The following is a 21,804-nucleotide window of genomic DNA, read 5'->3' as shown; positions in this document are numbered from 1 at the left end:
GCGATCATCCCAATGTCTATTCTGGATGGGGAGGATTGATGTATCAGGTATCTAAGATACCTGTCCGCCACTGAGGGTACTGGTATGCACCCCTCCTGGTGTCTTCTGGATAAGAAGTACGAAGGGTTGTCCCCTTTTCCCGGTCGGTGCACAAGTTCAAAGGTGTAGTCTTGCAACCGCAACCCCCAGCAGGATATCCGAGGTGGCATTTTTGCCTGGGGGTTCCCACACAGGAATAGCAGTGCTTGATGGTCTGTGACTACCCAGAATGGTTTGCCGTACAAGAAGAGATGGAAATGTTTGCACGCCCAGACTACGGCGAGGCCTTAATTTTCTGCCTGGGAGTAGGCCTGTTCCGTGGTCGATAGGCTCCGGCTGGCATACGCAACAATGTGCGTTTGCAAGGGGTCCCTTGGGTCCACCTGGGCCAGTATGGCCCCTAGCCCTACCGGGTTGGCATCCACCGTTAGTTCTGTCTGACGACTCGGGTCATAGTAGGACATGTTCTCGGCCTTGGCAACTCTTTCCCTGATGGCTTCGAACGCCTTTTGGCACTCGTCTGTCCATTGGAAGGTGGCATCTTGCCTGGTTAGCATTCTCAGAGGCTCGCTCACTGTCCCAAAGTCTTTGATGTATCGTGTGCAGTAGCTTGCGAGCCCTAGGAACGAGCGCAATTCCGAGACATTGGCCGGGGGCACCGTGTCATTCAGCACAGCCACTTTGTCGGGGTTCGGAGACATGCATGATTCCGAGAATACGTGTCCAAAGAATTTCAGCGTGCTCTTGCGAAATTTGCATTTGTCCCGATTAAGGGTGAGGTTGGCTGCTTCCAAGGCCTTGCACACTTTCATTAGGGCCTCATCGTGTTTGCTGACATTGGTGCCGAAAACCAGGATGTCGTCGCTGTAATTGAGGCAATTTGGTATACGCTTGATTACATTGTGTACCTCGGCCTGAAATATTTCCGCGGCCGAGGATACCTCAAAGCTCAGCCTTTTGTAGCAGAAAAGGCCTAGATGGGTAACGAACGTGGTTATGTTTCGGCTTTCTGGGCTTAGCACCAGTTGGTGATAGCCTTTCTGTAACTCCAGTTTCGAGAACACCTTGGTCCCATTCATGAGATGGATCATATCGGTGATGCGTGGGGCTAGGTGTCTCTCCCTCTGTATGGCTTGGTTCAGGTGCCTCATGTCCACACAGAGCCTGATAGCTTCTGATCCCTTCTTCAGAACTGGTACTATCGGGGATACCCACGTAGTGGGGCCGGTGGCCAGATGTCTTGTTCGAGAAGCTTGTGTAATTCGTCCTCTACTTTCATCTGGATGTTAATCGGGATTCCTCTGTAGTGTTGGGCTACCGGACGTATGTACTCGTCTATGTGTAATTTTATGGGTCTGTTCTTCAGTTTTCCGATGCCCCGAAAGATGCGGGAATAGAGGTTGGAGATAATTTCCACAGGGTCGATATACTTGTGGTCCATAATGGTGTATAGGATGTGGATGAGTCCCATATTGGCCGCTGCTTAGAAGCTTAGCACACATCCACTGTCTGTTTCGGTTGCCAGGACGTGAACAGGTATTCTTTTCTCATGCCCCTTGTATCGGCATGTGCCCTCGAATTGTCCTAGGCACTTAAGGGATGCCTTGGCACCATAAGCATAGATGTCTACCATGGTGGGGTTCAGTTTCGGTCTTGCAAGGAGTTCCTTGAAGATGGCTCCGCTGATGACGTTCACTGTGGCGCCCATGTCAATCAGGAATTCAGTGGGTTGTTCGTTTAATTTGATGATCAACGGGGGACTGTGTGCACTGGCAGTGGGATTTCCTAAGGCATAGACATATGTCTTCTTCTTCTGGTCGCTTCCCGAGGAGCTGAGATCTGAGTCAGATGGTGATTGCTCCACCAGATAGCGTACGTGGCGCCTTGATCGTCGCTCTGGTCTCGCTCACATTACATATCTTCTTCTATCTCTCCTTTCTCTTATTTGTTTGTCATCCCCAGAGTCCCGTTCTCGAGCGTCTGGGTCCACCGGAGTAGATGGTCCTTGAGATGAGGCACCTGGGTGGCTCCCTGACGAGGGTTGGGGTCTTGCCTTATGTCTGGGTGGTGTTTCTCTGGCACCATCCTTTCCTTTGCCTCTGAAGAGTCTGCACACCAACTTAAAGTGGCCTTTCGTCGCCACATGTGGCACACTGGTGACCGACGGCGGGGCAAACCCCTTCATGGGGATACTCAAATCTGCACTTATAGCAAAATAGTTCCCCTGACCTTCTCTCGGGTTGTAGTCTGTGGATGCTTTCTCCTGTTGCGGGATTGTTGAAGCTCTCCACCTGTGAGTCTATGGCTCTCTCTGCATGGCCAACGCGAGTATCTCCTCTAGCTCCTCTAGGGTGCGTTGTTTTTGGAGTAATTTCTGCCTGAATGTCTGTGATTCACACCCTGTGATAACTTGGGATTTTAGCACCTCGGTGTTGGAATAGTTTGCGAAAATGTTTCATTTTAGTGCGTAACCTCATAATATAGGCATCCATAGTCTCACCTTTCTGTTTGGTGCTGTGGAACAGATGCCTTTCATAGTCCACATTTGTGTGGGGGGTGAAATACGCTGCTAGGGCATCCTTCAGGTCTTGAATAGAGTCAATGGAATCGGGTGGCATCTCGTCGATGATGTCTCGGGTAGCAGAACCCACTGCCAGCTTTAATAGGCATTTTTGTTGAGCATCTTCTATGGGTACAGGTCAAAGTCTCTGATCCACTTGTTCCATCTGGGACCCATGTTGCTGGTGTCGGTGACGTCAAATGCCCCTGGCATCTGGGTCGTCAGCGTATCTGGCAGTCTATACGGGACCTGGTCTGCCACATGGGGGCCATGTCCTTGGCCCTGGGCTTGTGCCCTTTAATCATTGCCCTGACTGGACATCTGGACCTCCTGGTTGTTTCCTTATCTTGTACCTGGTCTTTTAGGACGTGGCCGCCTCTCGGCACGAGCACCACTCCCTGTAGGGCTTCCAGCCCTCCACGTGTTGCACTTTCTAAGAGAATTGCCTCTGCTCTCTGTCCCCCAGGATGGCCGCCACGCTGGGCACGAGCACTGGGTCCATGTGGGGTTGGGGCCTGCTGCCTTGGCCTACCGTGTGGCAGGCTGTTCCTCCCCTCTTCCGGGCACATGCCTTCTTGCTGGAGTCCCCCCCGCAGCCTCAGCATTCACCACTGCGGCCCGGGGATGGAACGTTCGGGTCACTCTGAACTGCGGCTTGCCCCGGCCTCTCCAAGGCGGGCCTCCAACATTCTACATGCGCTCTGGCGCATGCGGCTGTGAAGGTCTTCTTCGAACGCTGTGTGGCCGACGGGTCGTAGTGCCGTCTTGCACATGCCCTCGCCTCGCTCTCCGCTTCACGTGTGTTCCGCATCAGGTCACCCGTCTCGTCACCAGTGTCACGCCGTGAGTGGGCCTCGGTCGCTGCGCGTTGCGCACGTGGAACTAAAGACAGACCCAGAGGATTGCAGCAAACGTCTTTATTGAATGCAGACATTAACTAACTAGTCCCTCCTTCCCTTCTCCAAAGGGAAGTGATGTTTCCCCAACATCACTTCCCTTTGCCCACGAGCCGCCCCCCCATAACCATGGAGACATCAACATGACAGGGACAGACACCATTGTGTTGTCAGTAATTTTAGTGCATAGAGAACCTTGTAAGCGTGTAGTTGAGTCTATAACGGCTGCTAAGTCCGAGTCTGCATTGTTCAAAGATGTTTTGTTTGGGCCCACAGAGTAGAATGCGCGTATGTCAGCAGACATGACACCCGCCTTCTTCAAAGCTATTGGCGCTGGACTTTTCAGTAAGCAGCCAGCTTGTTTCTCCTTTAACGGCGTGCGTTTCAAATGCTGCACAAGTTTCAAGGTTTTTAATTTATATGGCTTATTGGACTTTAGTGTGTATGGGTTATATCAATGGGCTTGCCACATGCGATCAATATTGTAAGCTAATGGCAGCAACAATAACTACGCAAAGCCCGATGGAACCGCGTACCAAAACAAATGCAGATGGACAGCACGTTTGCAGCGTGCTGTTCCAAACAACCAAATATTGCGTAATTCACCAACATACAATAAAGAAAGGTGCTCACCTCGCCCACCACAGCCCTAAACAGCCCATGTCACAACAGGGCTTTGCGCAATGGCGTGAGCCCGCTTGATGATATGGAATTCTGGGATGGGTGGGAGTGGTTTGCAGGACTCGGAAGAAATTCAATGCAAAATGCACCGCAATGTCCACATGAAAGTTTTTTGAGCGGGAACCGCCAAGAACAGCCAGAAACAGCCCTTGTCACAACAGGGATTTGCGCAAAAGCTGATGATACCAAATCTGAACTACATTACCAAATCCTTAAGTTCTCGAAGCTATCTGTGGCATGTTTTAAAGCTGCCAGTGCATGGTTAGAGACAAATGGTTAAGTCTGTCAGACACCAATGTCAAAATCCTAGCCATGGTGAAGATGAATCAGCACTTCTTATCCCATAATATTTATGATTCAAGATGATGAGGATTTGGAGCAAACACGCAGGAGAAAATTTGATCTTGTTCCAGCTGCTGCTGATTCAGACCTTGTGTTCGATCGCAGAATAATTCACTAGTGCTGCTTGCGTATGCGTTCTGCACTGAGCAGACTGGGGTAAAGTTGGAATTTTTAAAACCTAGTTAACCCAGATGTTTGAGAAGTTAAGTTAATATTTTCCTCATCAAAAATATTTGATGAAACATATTTGCAAAGTTACTTCTCAGAAATTGGTAGCATTGCCCACAAAACTATTACTCGCACAGAATGACTACCCAAGACAATGCACAACAACAATAGAAGACAAACTACCTGAAGTTGTTTGCATGTCTAGCTTCACTAGGACATTTAAATATATGGATTTGCTATTGTCTATGGATTTGTGGCACGTGGGAATTTGACTGTACAAATAAATGAAAGAGTAAATGATTACGTTATGGTTACTCATGATGTGTGACTCAAGACAGAGAATTAAGAATTAAGAATGAACAAAACCACACCCAGTGGCAGGAATCTCACGTTATGGATGACCATACAATAATAATTGAAACATGTCCTCTTCATTTGTGCACAATGCTCTCCAGAAACCTGGAGCAGTACCGTCCATCACGTTGTGACCAGTCATGTGATTGCCTGTGGTCCAGGCGTGACCACGAGCCCCTTATCCACACCTTTTGTGAGACTGTGACAATTGACCCTTGGTCATCTGTCATTCATGTTTAAAACATCCGTGGCCGTGTCCCAGCACTTAAAGACAGGCTGGCCTAGTCTCTGGTGCTATGAACATAATTAAACATACATACTCAGCGTAATGAAGGTTCTTGACTCACTTAGAGGTAACATTCTGACTAGTTGCACTTAAATATACACTTGACAAAGGAGTTATTATTTTAATGCATTTTAATATGGTCCTCTATCTACTGAGGGGACTCACCCGCATTAAACACACGAGATCAAAAGCAAATATAACATAACATATCATTGAGCCTATGAAAAAGCTTATAATGTAAGCAAAGAGCATGGTGACTATTCAAATGATGAAACAAGTGATGTTTAGTTTAAAACCAAGGAAAACACATATCTCCTTCAACACTACTCAGTGCTGCACGCCTCTCAATATGCTTTATGGCAGTGGGACAATCCATTTGTTACTCACTTTTCAGAGCAGAAGTATAATCAATGGGCATCTGCTGCTCTGGACATGGCAGTGTGTCTCTCTTCTCTCCACGGCCCCTGTGGCATCAAAGCGAAGGCAAGTCTGCTGGCCACTCATCTCTGTATCCATGTGTCATGCTGGGCCATATACATATTAACAGCAAAATGTCTGCTCTACACGTGTCGATTTGTCATATCTGCTATTTCAGCAGTTGTGTCATTTTTTCATCTTTCATTACAGAATCACGTTCCCCTGCAAGCTATGTTACAAGACTTTCTGTTATCAATAGTGACAACTTCTGAATTTTTACCAATCGCTTGTCTTTGCAACCTATGGAATCCGAGTTTATAACTGGGGAAGATGCTTGCTTTCACACGTATGTGTGTCAACTGTCGATTTCCTGTTCTTGTTTTTCATTATCCAACAACTAACCGGGTAATGGTAAACACTGCCAACTGATGTTGTGTGGTTAGCCGGCAGGAAACCTTCCATTTCCCTTTTTCTTAACTAAGCATAAGAACGTACAAACCTTGTGCAGGCCTCCACATGGATTTATTATTATTTTTTATTTATTTTTTACATTTGTATAGCGCGCAGGCAGCCCAAGGGCATTGTGGCGCTGTTACTTGCAGAAAAACTTAGTTACCATTATGCATAAGTTACAGCATTGGGCACATAGGTGTAACACATATTATGCATGGAGGCATACAAAGGTCAGATATACATATGGCGGGTGTACATGAGAAACGGTAGAGAATCAAGCAAACAGGGTGGTTTTCAAGGTTTTGTGGAAGGTGGTCAGAGAAGGTTCAGCTCGCAGGGCAGTGAGGAGGGCATAGTGCTGAAAAGACATAGCACACATTCGTATGCTGTTCAAAAGGCTGTACTGGCTATGAAGGCTGTCTTAAATTGTTATGAGTTTGTGGCGCATGTCACAGAGACTAAAAGGTAAGCATGCGTGGGCGGCGAGTACAGCCATCACTGTACTCCAGTAAAACCCTTCCACTCTATCACCAAATAGTCACATACATGTATCCTATCTGTTTAAAGTAGCCTTATCCTGCATTTATCATAACTGTGCAAGGTAGCCTCACCTTGGTTTTTAGCCCACCTATGTTAGTCAACCACATCTTGCATTAGGCCTGCTTGTGTAAGGTAACCTAACCTTGTTTATTGCCCATTTGTGTTAGTCATCCATATCTCGCATTTAGCTTCATTGTGTAAGGTAGTAGTTTTTTGCAGTTAGCCAAATTTTGTAGGGCAGCCATGTTTCGCAGTTAGCTGAATTGTGTAAGGTAACCATATACAGCATTTAGCAATTGCAAGGACTAGCCACGCGTCACTTTTAGATAGAATTGTGTAGTTCAGCCATGCGTCACATTTAGATACATTTGTGAAGATCAGCCACTGGAAATATTAACCATGCATCACACTTAAATAGATTTGTGAAGATTAGCCACGAGTCACAATTAGATTGTGGAATCAAACATGCGTATCACTAGATAGGATTATGAAGATTAGTCATGCGTCATATTAGATAGAATTGTATAGATTAGCCACCTAGAAGTACTGAGAGAATAGCCAACGTACTAACCACCCCACTCCTACTTACCTCCTTCCTAACTGACCATTCCTCCAAAATCATTCTGCGCTCTTTCTCCTCTCCTACCTCCTCAACCTGTGGCATCCCCCAGGGCTCCATTCTTGCACCAAGGCTCTTTAACATATATCTTTATTTGCTAGCACGCCTCATTTCCTCCTTCTCCCCCAACCTCCAGTGCTACGCTGACAAACAACTCTTCTTCAAACCTCCTACTGACACCCTTGCACCTTCCTTCATCCCTGACTGCCTCTCTGCCATCCAGGCCTGATGCCCTGCTAATGACCTCTGCCTCAATGCCAGCAAAACAGATGTTCTGCCTATTGGGTCCCCTGCACCCTACTTCTTTCCATCACTCTGGCCTTCCTCCATGGCCTGGCCCTGCTCCCTTCTCTGAAGCCAGGAACCTTGGAGTTATCTTCAGCTCCTCCTTTCCCTCATTCCTCATATTCAGGTCAAGAAGTCCCACTTTCAGCTCTTCCTTCTCAAAGGAACTCTAGTGTTCCTCACCTTCCCCCAGAGACTCAAAAGTTACCCGTGCTCTGTTTCTCTCCAGGCTAGACTATTGTAATAGCCTCTTCCTTAATCAGCCTTCGCCCACCGTGAGAAAACTCCAGCTAACCCAGAATAGGGCATCTCATCCATATGCTCAAGCCAAGGGACCGCATCTTTCCTGCCCTACAAAGCCTTCACTGGCTGCTGGGGTCAGCTTGGATTAAATTCAAATCCTTGTGTATCATCCACAATGCTATCTGGGGCAGGGGACAACTCTATCTTTTATGCTTCCTGACCAAATACTCCCCATCTAGACTCCTGCATTCCTCTGGCACCAACTCCGAGCGTGTGAAGCGATTTGCTGAACAGAGAGCTGGTGGTCGATCACTTTCCTCGGCAGACTCCCTTCTATGGATTAGCCTCCCTCTCCCTCTGCGACTTGAGCCGGACCTCCTTAAGTTCGGAAAAAAGCCTCAAGACCTTTCTCTTTACCTCTTCCCTCTCCCCCTCTCTTCCCTGCTAATCCTACAGTAGCGTGACTGATGTGCAGGGCCCTTATGTGTTCTCGGGCCCTGATCCTCCACATCTCTCATCTCAGCCGCTGTCTATTTTACTGCACTTACTTAGGCTCCCACTGCAGGTTGCACTTACATTCTTCTCTTCTAATCACTTCCCTCCGAGCACTTCTCCATGAGCACCACACCTATCCCTTACCCTCCCCCTACCCTCTGCACTTGCACGTTCTGAACAGTCACAAGGCATAGTAGGTTTGTCTCCCCTCCCTGTTATTCTCATTATTTGTTTGTACTATTAAACCAATTATTTATCTTTGTTGTAATTCATTGTCTACCTTCCCTTGTCCCCACCCTGTAGCTCTGTGGGCGCTTTGAAATAGTTTCGCTAATTGTATAAGCACCTAACAAATGACCAATAAATAAATAAAAACAATAAAAAAATTACAACACACCACCCAAGTACTATACACTCCCACTGGGCTAGGCAAATTATACACAAACACACACCCAGCATACACAAGACTCACATACAACAAACAATCCCTGACACGGAGTGAAGGCTGACGAGTGAAGGTCAGCCTGTGTCGGGCCTGCAAGTCTTTTTTTTGGTGCAGCTAGAGGAGGAGCCTGTACTGCTGTGTGTGTCTACAACCACCTAACACGGCCGCGGAGTGAAGGCTGACGAGTGAAGGCCAGTCTGTGTCAGTCCGTGTGAGGGTGGTGGGTCAGTGGGACTCTGTATCGGCTGTAAGGACCCGACTGAAAAGGTATTTGGCTCCTCTCGTGTTACACAATTTGCTTTGAACTGGCTTTTTGACTGGCATTCCATTTAACAGGCTTTCCTTTTTCTGTGCTGCAAAGTACATTTTTCCATGTGTAACATCCTACAAAATTACTGAGATGATTGCCTACGGTCTTTTTTCCCGCTCCCCCTCCCTTACTGATCACCTGTCGAGTGGGGACTGCAGGTAAATGACCTTTGACCCACTCGACAAGATTGGCGATTGAAAAAAGCATTATCAATCTCGTTCTGAGCTGTTCGTGTTTCTTATAAACTGGGGCTTTTTGGCGGTGCCTTTTTTTTGTTTGACTCAATGCCGGGCACTTCCTTTGTGCTTCCTGTGATCGTTAACTTCAGGAAAACAGCTACAGCATTCTGGAATATTGGATATAAAGCACTGTGACCAGTGTGTTCTGTATTCTGTGTTAATAACGATAATAGAGTAATATGACTAAACTCTATAATCTGCGCAGTACATTTGTAGGAGAAGACCCCAAATTAAATTATTGTGATGGAATACAGGCAAGGGATATAATTCCTATTTTGGAGGAAAGATGAACTTTTAAAGCTGATCAATCAGGGGGGCGTCACTTCTATCCCCTGCAAAGCATCTTTCCCAACGACAATCAAAAACCGGGGAGCTCCACAATGAGACGCCCTCAAACTAGATTAAAGGATAGGGTGGACTCTACCCCGGCACACCAACTTGTTAGAAACACTCTCAATTCAAATCTGGACTACACATTGACTGCAACAACAATGAAGAATGCGATTGTGAATCATTTCCCAATACCAATAGCTACGCAAACACAAGAGAGTGAGAAGGCCATGCTTATTAGGGATCAACAATCACCTCGACTTGGTGTGGAGGAGACTGAACATGAAGGCCCTTCAATAGATCTATCCTATTAATTTAATGAGATTCCAGTTACGGTTGAGAACTCCGACAGGAATGGACTGGGGCCAACATTTTCTCCACGGAGAGATACGACACCTACCAGAGTTTGCATATCATCAGAATTAAAACAGGATCAGCATTTGGGTTCCCCTACCATAGCAGCTTTAAATTTTGTTTTAAGCTCTCTATTAAAAGTTTTTGAGAACCTAAAAATTGAGGTCCAGCAACACTCAGAAATCCTATTGGAAATCTCAAAGGATATGGAAATCAATGAATCTAAATTGGTGGCATTAAGAACAACGGTTAATGGGCAAAAGACTTGTAGAAATTCACTCAAACTCTAAAATTCAATCAGAAAACATTGATCAACTATCTGATCAGTGGAGGGAGACAAAAGAGGTGATAACTATCCTGAATGCAAAATTAGGAGAATCAGCAAAGGGTGCACTACTAGATAGATGTCCTTGTGCCCTACAAGCGATCTCCGTTTCCCCTGGTGAAAATATTGGGAATGATACTCCTTTATTGGCTTCAGTAATGGAAGAATTTGCTCGGCTTGCACAATTGGCTGAGCAATTAGATCCTCCCTTACCAACGAATGATGATGTGGGAGGAAGTGACACTCCAGCTCCAAAGGAACCTTTAAGAAAAAGAGATACAAAAAAACTAATGGGAAGACAAAGAAGAGATTTTAAAAAAATGATCGAGGTAAAAGACGATAAATCTTCCATAGAAGAGAGGGAGAAAAGAACGACTGGGGCACCCAAACCGAGAAACAACAAAGCTCATATACAAAAAGATTTATTAAGAATCTTAAAAGACAAGAATTTGAAGAACAACAAATGAAAAAAGGAAGATTATCAAATCAGATTGTGGAAAGATTGAAGGTAAAACCTCCAAAAATAAAGTTAAAACATCTCAGCCTATGACCCCTGTTCTCGCTATAACAAAGGCTACGATAGAGATCCAGACAGACTCAGATCAACCACCTCGAAATATTACTCCTTTCTTTTTGTCTGCCAAGCAAAAAGCAAAAATGACAAACTTGGACAATTCTAAAAAAGTAGATCCCCACAAAATCATTGATTCGACGAAAATCTCAAAGGAACCTATAGGATTTCCCCTTAAATAAAATTAAGTTACTCAAGACAGTTTACCAATATTTAAAACCATGGATAAAATCGAGGATCTAAGAGATAGAAAATGCTTCGCAAACTTCAAATATCATAAATCATAAGGATAAAATGCTTCCTCAAACAAGGGGACAATGTTACGCTCACCTGGTATCCACGGGGACGCCTGTATGCCCGGTTGCCGGATTTCCCCCAGATGTACTCAATTTGGGATGATGTCTTCTATGGCAGGTGGGCCTGAAAGCACAGGAGGACTGGACTTAGGCACAAATTTCGTTTCCTCCCACCAGCCCCTTGGACTCGCCCTGATGGCCCCCTCCTCACCTTGTTATGATGTCTGGCATGCTCTCCGTCCAGCTTTCTGCGCAGGGGCGCGTAGTTCCTGCGGGTTGAAGCGACCGAGTTAACTTCACTGGTACCAACCCATTCAAGTGTGTTTAAAGAGGTAAGTTTGATTATTGCAGTCTCTGAGGGTCTTTGCTTTTCTTTCGGGCTATTAATGTATTTCCCTGATTGTTTTCCCCCTTAGGTATGCAGAGGTTCGCTGGGTGCGCTGCTTGGGTTCGGCTCCTGCCGGGATGTATATGAAGAAAGGTAGGTTCAGTGCGAAGTGCGGAGCGCTAATGTCTTTTTGGGCTAACCTGTATTCTTTATTCCTTTTCAGGTTACGATGGTCTTTCTGGGCATGCTGTGATTTCTGGAGCGGAACTGGCCAAGATATGCCCAGCCAGGTGAGGAGATTTCAGTTGCTGCTGTGATTGCCGTGAGTAACCTGTTTAACGTTGTCCCTTTTTCCCTCCTCTCCAGGTGCTTCGTTCCGGGGCGAGCGCGATGTCCTGAAGGTGCTGCCAACGGGATGGAAGACCGCGAGCAGCTGGGAGTGAAGGATGGAAGACTGCAGGTAAGATGGAACTGCTAATGATGTTCTTTTGTCTCCTCTGCAGGTCCGCGATTCCAGGAACGCCGGGTTCTGGTCTCTGAACACGGTGAGCGTTACGCTGCTGGCTGCAGAATAACGCAAAGCACGTTCTTTAGCTTGGGTGTGGTTTATATAGCCTACCCTGTAAAGTAGTCCAGGTAAAGTGGGCTACCACACCCAAAAACACTGCACCGCACAGTGTGGTTCTTAGGAACTAGACTGTGTGGGTGTCTCCAAGTTGGCTGCAGGCCTCCATATAAAAAGTAGTCCCTTCAAGTCCCATTCCAAATATGAGCCTGGCGCCAAAGGCGCCAGGACTGACTCCAGGAGAGTCCCCGGTGAAAATGCAAGGCCCTTGGGTCCCCAAATGAACCCCGAGCCCTAACCCTACCTGGCATGTGACCATGCCAGTGGGGTTCTGAGTCACGGGTCGTGACAACTATCTTATGAGCAAAATCAGGATTTATCTTTGTTTTTAACAAGGACACTTGAAGAAAATACCAAAACATCTCTGTTGAATCATCCAAGAATCCCGTCAGAGATGAAATCAATACCGATTTCGAAATATCTCTTAAGAACTGATATTGATCGAGTTAGTTTTCCGATTGCGCCAAATACAAATGTTATGGAAATTAGACTGAAGTCGAGATTGTGTGCAGAAGCTATTCTAGGTCCTGAAGATGAATGGGTCAAAATGGGTTTCATGATATCAAGGAACCCCCCTGTATTGAGTGCACCTATAATATCAAAATCTCTATTTCAAGATTTGAATAAAATTCAGTCAATATCTGGGAAGATGGCCCCAACTACACCAAATGTTTGGGACATGGTCCCAGAGATTGTTTCACAGATCTTTCTTAAATTGAGCTATTCCCAACCAAAGCTCTAACCAATGATTCAATTTGCAGTTTATCTTGGAATACTAGAGGTTATAACTCTTTCTATGAAGAATCTATGAAATGCTACATTTTTAACAATTTTGACCTGATTCTTTTGCAGGAAACTTGGCTTCAATTCCGGTTTGGTTTAGATGGCTTTTCCATATATCATCAACTTGCAGTTGCTAATGGAAAGGGCCGCCCGGTGGGGGGTTTGTGTATTGCATGTCGACAGAGGGTTTTTTCAGCCTCGAGATTGTTGTCATATGAGATTCCAGGTATATTGATGATTAGGGTGGAGAGGAAGGACCGAAAGTCTAGGTCTAATTGGCTGATCGTAGATATATACTGGAACCCTGCGTTGTCCTCTCTTTTACAATTTATTCAAAACTTGACGGATAAAATGTCTGAACATATGTCCCTCTTTCTGACTGATGAGATCCTAATTATGGGGGACTTGAATACACAATGTATCAACACTGGTTCGACAGATTTGGGAAAGTACAAATCAAGGACCAAGAATGGCTATCTATGGTGTGACTGCATGAGGGAATTTGATCTTCAGATGTTGAATGGAAAGATTGAGGGAGGTACCCCCTCTCCTTTACTTGGAATCTGGGTACCTCTCACTCAACAATTGATTATATCTTTAGTACCAAGAAGATTTTGATAACTGTGTTGAGCTAAAATCTGTTAACGTAAAGTGATGTGACCATACAATGCTGAAAATGATCTTTGATTTGGATTGCGTTGAGCAGGCCACCTACTACAATCATGTGCTCTCTGTTAATAATGCCGGGGAATTGTTTGGTTAGATTTAATAAAGGGGGACATACCTTAAATGGTAGGCTAAGAAACAAGACTAGCAACTTACTAAACACATCAGGAATTGTCAGAGTTGTGTGAACCCTCTAATTTTGTTTAATTTCTATGGGATCTCGACCCCCTCATCAATAAGATCCAAAATAGGCACTATCCTCTTAAACAGCCTTTTGACACAGAAATATATGAAAAAAAGAAAAAGAAAAGATCACAAGAGGCCATATTGAAAGAAACAACTAAAGATAAAATAAAGTATGAGGCGGGAGTTAAGCTAATTAACAGCTACAGAGAAATTGGGTCAGATCCCATGGACATATGAGACTTCAAAAAGCTGGGGAAGAAATGCTAAAGGCTATGGGCCTCATTACGAGTTTGGAGGTAGCCATGCCATTTTTAGCGGCATGGCTACCCCCAAACTCGGGTCCGGGTCCCGCAAAAGGGGACTTACTGGGCCATTCCGACCTTGGAGGGCCCGGTAATTCCCTTTCGCGGGACCCGGAACCGGTACGTCCCCATTCCCATTTGAGTCCCCATAGGGCTCAATGGGAATGGGGAGGATGCTAACAACGGGCCCGTTAATGATGGGTCCGTTGTTAGCATCCTGTACTGGTAGCAGGTCCCGCTCTGCACGTCTGGTCTGGCCAGGTGTCCAGAGCAGGAACCGTTGTAGGTCTCCTAATGTGGCGGCCCGGAATGAACGGTGCCGGTTCCTTACCGGCACCGTTCATTCTGCGGCCACAAGCCTCGTAATGAGGCCCTATCTGTTTAAAAAACTCTTGTAGCTTCTGGAAAATTATTGGCCCAATGGAAAACCCTAATGAATACACTCAAAATATTATTATTGAAGAACAAGCTTGGGTGGCTCATTTTACCAAGATTTATGGCCAGATTGATATTGAAGAACAAAAAGGTATACTGTCTACTGAATGGGGATTATCTTTCGCCCACAAAAATATAATAGTTCTCATTAAAAAATCTTCAGTTTCACGTGTCCCGGTCCCAACTCAGCAATGCGATCTTAAAGCTCAATCCAACTCTGTGGGCTAAAGTTCTGAAATCTATATTTGATAACATAATCCAGTCAAAGAATATCCTGAAATCATGGAGAAAATCCATTATTATCCCGATCTACAAAAAAGGGGATCGCTTGGCAGCTTCCAACTATCAGCCAATCTCTCTCCTTGATGCAGATGGAAAAATCTTTGCGGGTTTAACATTGAGAGACCTGGAGGTGTGGGGAAAAAACAGGGGGATCATCTCGAAACAACAGATGGGCTTCAGGCGGGGCCTATCAACGGCTTTGAATGGTATCTTCTTGACCTGCCTGACATCGAGGTCTCTCAAGAAAAATGGTACTCCTCTTTGTAGTGCCTAGATTGATTTATCACAGGCATTTGATACTGTAAATAGAGAACGGTTATGGGGAAAATTGAGGAATTGGGGAGTGTTTGACAACCTTTTGAATATTTTAATTGAATTACATCACAATTCCACACTTCGAGTGAGATTAAATAAACGGGGTACCCTATCTAGTGAAATTAAGATTGAAAGAGGGGTCAGACAGGGTTGTCTTATTGCACCTATACTTTTCATTCTCTATCTATCAGATTTGCCTCAGGAGCTGGAATCAACTAGCATGATTAGTCCGAAATTCGGTATTCAAAAATCAATTGGTTGGCTTACGCCGACGATATTATCGTATTAGATCATACCCAAATCGGCTTGCAGCGACTACTGAAAGCCCTAGTGGACTACGCTACAGTGAATGAATTAAGAATGAATCCAGATAAATCTAAAGTAGTTATCTTTAAACATCTGCTTAAAAGGCTTAAATCTTTTTCATGGAGTATTGGCAATCAGTTGATTCCAGTCGTAAATGAGGTTACTTATTTAGGCTCCCAGTTTCATGCCTTTCCGACTAAGGCTCAGCTCATTCTAGCATTGGACCTAAAGATCTTAAAACTGGGACCACAAATGAAAAGAATTCTTAATAAATACTGCAAATTTTCCATCATCCCGGTTATTAAATATTATGTCAGAAAAGTGGTACCCAAATTGTTGTTTGACCTGGTGTCATGATGCCCGCTCCCGGGGAGCCGGTTCAAGCCCTGCGTCCCCAAAAGCGGACATCCAGTCCCCAAGGAAGGACCCAGCAACCCCAAATAGGGGCCCTTTGGACAGTGTCCTGTCGCCTATGGCGCCAGGCTCATAAAAGACATCAGTCCTGGCGCCATAGGCGCCAGGCTCATTATGGAAGTGCTTGGGTGCACTTACCTGATGCAGACCATGCTGCAGGATCCCGGCCTCCTTGAGGCCTGAAAGGAACTACTTTACCTGTGGGACTAATTTACCATCCGGGCGTGGTCGGGGAAGGATACATACCTGATTGGAGGAAGGATACATACCTGGAACTTCTTCCAAGGCTATTTAAACCCCACCCGAACAGCCACACGTGCTTCGCGTTGTTCTGCATCTAGCAGCTGGACGCTCACTGTGTCTGCTCCTGCATCCTGACTTCTGCCACGCCTGCCAGCATCCTGGATCACCTGCAAAGGAAGAGAAGAAGAGAACAGAAGAAGGAAAAGTCCTTACCTGCTAAATTCGCATCCCGGAGACATCTCGCCGACAATCCTGAAAAGGAAGACTTTTATTTAAAAGCTCATCGCGTCGATCGCTGCAGCGCCGCATTCCACTCACCTTTACAGGGCGCCTCCATGTTCAGCAGCGATCATCCGGATTCGCAGTCACGCCCCAGCGCCTAGGGAGAAAAAGACCAGAACAAAAGGTGAGAAAGAGAAGGGAATAAGGAAAGCTAAATCTCCATGTTAAGACTTACCTGTTGATTCATTCCCTCTTCATTTCGGGTCTGCACCGCATCCTGGCATTTCCGGACCCCGGCCCCTAAGGGGAAAAAGAGACATCAGCGTTAATGAGCGAATGAAAAGACATTACCAAAAAACGCTCATTAAAGACTTACCTGATTTCTACAAGGATTTCACCTCTCATCTCGGGTCGGTGCCTGTTCCCCAGCATTCCGTACCCCGGCCCCTATGGGGAAAAAGACACTAGCATTAGTACATTAATGCATGGACACAAGGGGAACCTCTTATAAAAAAAAACTTACCTGGAAGCCAAGCAAGTTTGGTTCTCACCAATCCGAAAATCCAGTGAAGTAACTGGATACCAACGCGCCCCTGCATCAGAAGCAGGATGGAGAGCTCGTCCTTCCAGACCCTAAGGTGAGACGCTACGAGGAATCACAGAAGGGTTTCGAGGAGGGTGAGAGGGGAAAGTGGGAGGCTGATTGCATTACCCCGTAGACAGTTAATAAACTATTTTCGCCTACAGAAGGATTCTTCTGCAAGCCAGACAAGCCAGATTTGGGGGCCCGGTCCAGTCCGTCTTCCGAACCCTGCGCCTCACCTTAGAAGAGGTCACAGCAGCGCGAACCAGGCCAGCGCCTACCTGGGAGTCAGGTGAGCGTTACACCTGGAATCAAACCTACGAGCCTTTGATATAAACTGGGATGGTGTTGATGCTAAGTGCTGTAAAAAACTTTGGGTTTACCATCCTCCACCCCCATAGGATGCAATAGATATGAGCTGGGCCTGTCTTCTCTACTCGCTTGGCAAGAATGGAAATGGGTTTCAGCTTATAGATTGATCCTGGAACAACCCTCTTCCTCTCTATAAGAGGATGTTGCTATGGTCATGGTGAATGCAGACATTCCCCTTTTAAATAAACTTAAAGCAAAATGCGGCGAGATATTAACAAAATCTGATCGTACAATCGAAATTTTTATCCAAAATCCTCTAAAGACTAAGGAATCCATGAAGAGAATGGATTGAAACTGGACTATTGATAGGATGAGATTGGCTAAATGATCTTCCTCTTTCTCTCCCACTGATAAACCGAGATCATTCCTTCCTTTGTATCTAAAGAAATGTCCTGCTATGGGCCCCCAGATTGATTTCCTCAGACTTAGATTAAACATATTACCTACATTAGAAATTCTGCAAATTAAGGATAAGGTGCTTTATCCAGTTGATATATGTAACAAATGTGACAGTGCTGAAAGTCAATCTATTAAACATCTCTTATTAAGTTGTGCAGGGACATGGGCTACTAGATTTAAAAGATTTGAAAGATTTGTCCATAATGCTGATTCCTTGGTCTCCGATGTATTCTGGGAAAGAATGATCTCAGGACACAAACCTTTTCTCACTTATGAAGTAGTGAAATTATTGAAAGATCTGAGTCTGACGGGAATAAATGTTACAATACCCTGTGAAAAATCAAGATGTGTACATAACTACTTGATTTAGAATTATTTTTCCCTGAAGTTTATTTAGCTAAGAGGTTTTTTTACTTTTTTCTTGTTATCACCTCTGATATTTTATTTTTTTCTATTTGTTCTTGTTCTTTTTTTATGATTGCATTGTGATTCAAAGAAGTATTAATTGTGAGCGATATGAATTTTCTTATATTTGGCTAAAGATTTTTTTTTATTAGGATGTGATTGAAATATGCATTGAATTTTTTATTGAACTATCGAATGTTGCTTGTTTCTATTTTCTATGATTTTTTTTGTGCCTTGTGTATAAAGTCAATATTATTTGGCTGTGTTACAAATAAAAAAAAATAAAAAATAAACAATCCCTGACATTTTACCTTACCCTTACGGATACAACAAGCCAGTGCGCATAACCTTAAATACCAATCTAGACATAAAACACACAAACACACACCAACATAGCAAACATTCACATAGAAAACAACCCAGGCAATCTGCACATGAAACACAAAGACACACCGCAACATAACAAACATTCACAAAGAAAACAATACAATCATTGAACCTTACCATTACGGATACAACAACCAGTGTAAGCATTCAACCATCTGCAAGTAGTAACAGGGAACATTGTTTCAGTATGGTATGCTAGCAGTACTAAAAGTGTTGTGTGTCCCTCGGACCAACCCGGCTACTAAGGGCTCTGACCTTAAGGGGGCTCCCCCCAGCTCTCAGCTTACCTAAGGTCTAGCGCTTTTCTTATTCGACAGCGAAGCTACCAGCCACTGAAATGGAACCCAGAGGACGTCTCCTCTCACCCTGATCAGTACTAATAGTATGCTCTTGCTTCAATGAATGGAGGATAGCACAGGGGCAATGTGCTGGTCTTGGAAGCAAGACCATGCAGAGCAATATAGGATCAAATCCCGGATACGTGCTTAGAAACCAAACTCAAGTACGGTATTGGTACGGTATTGGGCGCGTTACTAAAAAAACAAATACATTTAAATTAAAAATTGTGCTGGAGGTCTCAAAGTGTATTTCCGTACCCAGCTCACTTTCAGAGCTCTGTCAATGTACAACCCTCAAACCCTATGACTTTCTCACAAATTTGGAAATACGTCCACGACAGTTCCTGTCGCTCCTTGTGGACATGTATAGGGATAGATCTGACAAACCGAAAGACTTCAGAAGAAAGGGCATAATGCATCCCATTACACAGTGTTTTAATTAGCATTTCACTAACATATCTCAAGCATGAACAGCGTTGTATAAAAGAAGTATTTATTTACACAAATCCTTATTGCTTTCTCTATAACTCAACACAGTGTCCCAACATATTTGTCTGCACCAATTATTTGTCAGAGGGGAATGGGCACATCAAGATGAGGAGGTCTGGCCAGGAGAAATGATGCAACAGGTCACCGCCATGGACATGGATGTGTGGCAAGATGGTAGCCTGTAAAATCAAGCCTTGAGTGAACTGTACATGACTCCAAGCAATAAGGAGGAACAGATTAAAATGGTCTACACATGGGGATTATGCAGAAGAAATCAGAAGAAAACAGAACTCTTGCGCAAAACCAATCTGAACTCTTAGCTCAAATCCAGACTGAGCTAAAACTAGTGGAAGGGAAATTGCAAAAGAACTAAGATTCTGAGTTTACAGTTGGGAACTACATGAAACAGCTAAAAGAGGGCTTGGCTCCGCAACAACAAAATAATTCAGACCAAGAGGCCCAATTAAATGCATTAAGTGAGAAGTGTCAAGAAAAGATTGACTCTTTGGAAGAGAGTCAACTGAAATTAAAACAACAAGTGAGATACAATAACGTCAGAATCAGATAAAAAAATTGGAAGAGGAAAGTAATAATGTAATTATTAAAGAACTCCCTGTATAGATGCAAAACTATTATGGCTGATGTCTCTGACCAGGAAGCCTCCTATGAGGAGAAAGTCAGGGAATTAGACCTGCAGAAGCACTATCGCCAAAGGGACCATTTGGTTCGATTTGCAGAACAAAAAGGCCGGGAATTGAGGCCCCAAAAGAGCATTCCAAAAACCTCCACCCAGTCAGGACAGTGGGGGAGATCTTCCCCTAATCCTGGAAGCAGAGAGGAGTCAGAAGACTACTCTCCTGTGCGCCAGAGGGGAGAAGAAACTAGGCCCCACCATTCTGCGAGCCACTCACTAGCTCAAAGAATCAGGGAGCGCCTAGAAGATAATGAGGGGACCTCAATCAGTAGCAGCTCTGAGTCTGAGACGAATGTGAGGCGGCAAAAGAAGGCAAATAAACAGAAGAGAGCTCCGGTGAAAGACCCCATTAGGCAGATTAAGGCTAATAGGAATTGTAGAGCCATGTATCACAAAAATGCAAAATATTCTGTTTGGAAGAATCTGGAACTATATGAACAGATGATGGACACTTTTCACATCAAAGATGCATAGACTATGCTAAATGGACGTTCTCTCCGGAGTACTCCAGTTTCTTTGCTGGACTGGAAGACCAAAACCATTCAAGGAGGTCCACGTACAAGCCGGCCATCTTGAAGCACTTTTCCGCCCACAGAAACCCCCAGGAGTCTCACAAAGCGGCCTACAATTTGCAATGGGGAGAAGATCAGGCCCCAAGAGAATTTGTGCAGGAGCTAAAACGCGCCTTTTCACAAACTACCAGGAGGGTGCGCACGAATAGAAGATAGTTTATAACTACCTATTTTCATGCGCTCCCAAAATACATAATGACCCAGCTAATAAGGGATTTCCATGACAAAAGCACTCTAGACTGGGTAATAGAGCAGGCTACCCGGATCTATGAGGTCTAAAAACCTGCAGAAAATAAAAACCAGACAACAAACCCCAAACCAACCAACACCCCTGCCGCTGCTAAGGGGGTGGAGGTGAAGGTCTCCCCCATTTTAGACCTAGAAATGGGGTGGCCTAAAAACAAACCTTCCCAAAACCAACCAAATCAGAGGCAAAGAGGGCCATCTATTCAATCAGCAGCAGGTGGGAGTCAGGTAGGTGATCCCACCAATGGCACCCCTAACTCTCCTGATTATATCAGTCCCAGATATAAGGCCAACCAACCCATCTTGGGGTATGTATGGACTCCCCCAGCCCAAGGGGGGGATCCAACCAGGTGAGTACTACCCCAGGAAACTTCCCTCCTAACTTCACTCAGGAGGGCAGTAATCCCCCAAACCCAGGGTTAAATTTCTTTCCCCGGTATCTACCAAACACCAACCTGCAGGACAACCCTCCTTTTCTTCCCTGCTTTCAGGAGTCCAGACTACTCAATCCGGGAGAGGGGAGGCCAAGGGTGGAGGGTTACCAAGGGAATCCCCAATACCCAGGGTATGCCGGGAGAAGGGATAGTTACCCTTCCTGAGAACCACCTAGGTATGAACAATGACTCCCGTAACAACCGGAGTGCCAGGTCCAGAACCTCACACAGGAACTGAGTCGCATTTTGAGGGCTCAACAAAACCCTCAGATGAACATGGCGGCTCAGAACCCCTCAAACCCAGGGTCTGGCACCCCAGAACAATGACAGGACAACCCTCCTTTCTTCCCCGCTTTCAGGAGTCCAGACCACTCAATCCGGAAGAGGGGAGCCCAAGGGTGGAGGGTTACCAAGGGAATCCCCAATACCCAGGGTATGCCAGGAGAAGGGATAGTTACCCTTCCCGAGATCCATCTAGGTATGAACAAAGACCCCCGTAACAGCCGGAGCACCATGTCCAGAACCTCACA

Source organism: Ambystoma mexicanum, chromosome 6q, assembly GCF_040938575.1.
Source record: "Ambystoma mexicanum isolate Mex_15411 chromosome 6q, UKY_AmexF1_1, whole genome shotgun sequence".
Lineage (NCBI taxonomy): Eukaryota > Metazoa > Chordata > Amphibia > Caudata > Ambystomatidae > Ambystoma > Ambystoma mexicanum.
Note: the sequence above shows the minus strand (reverse complement) of the source record.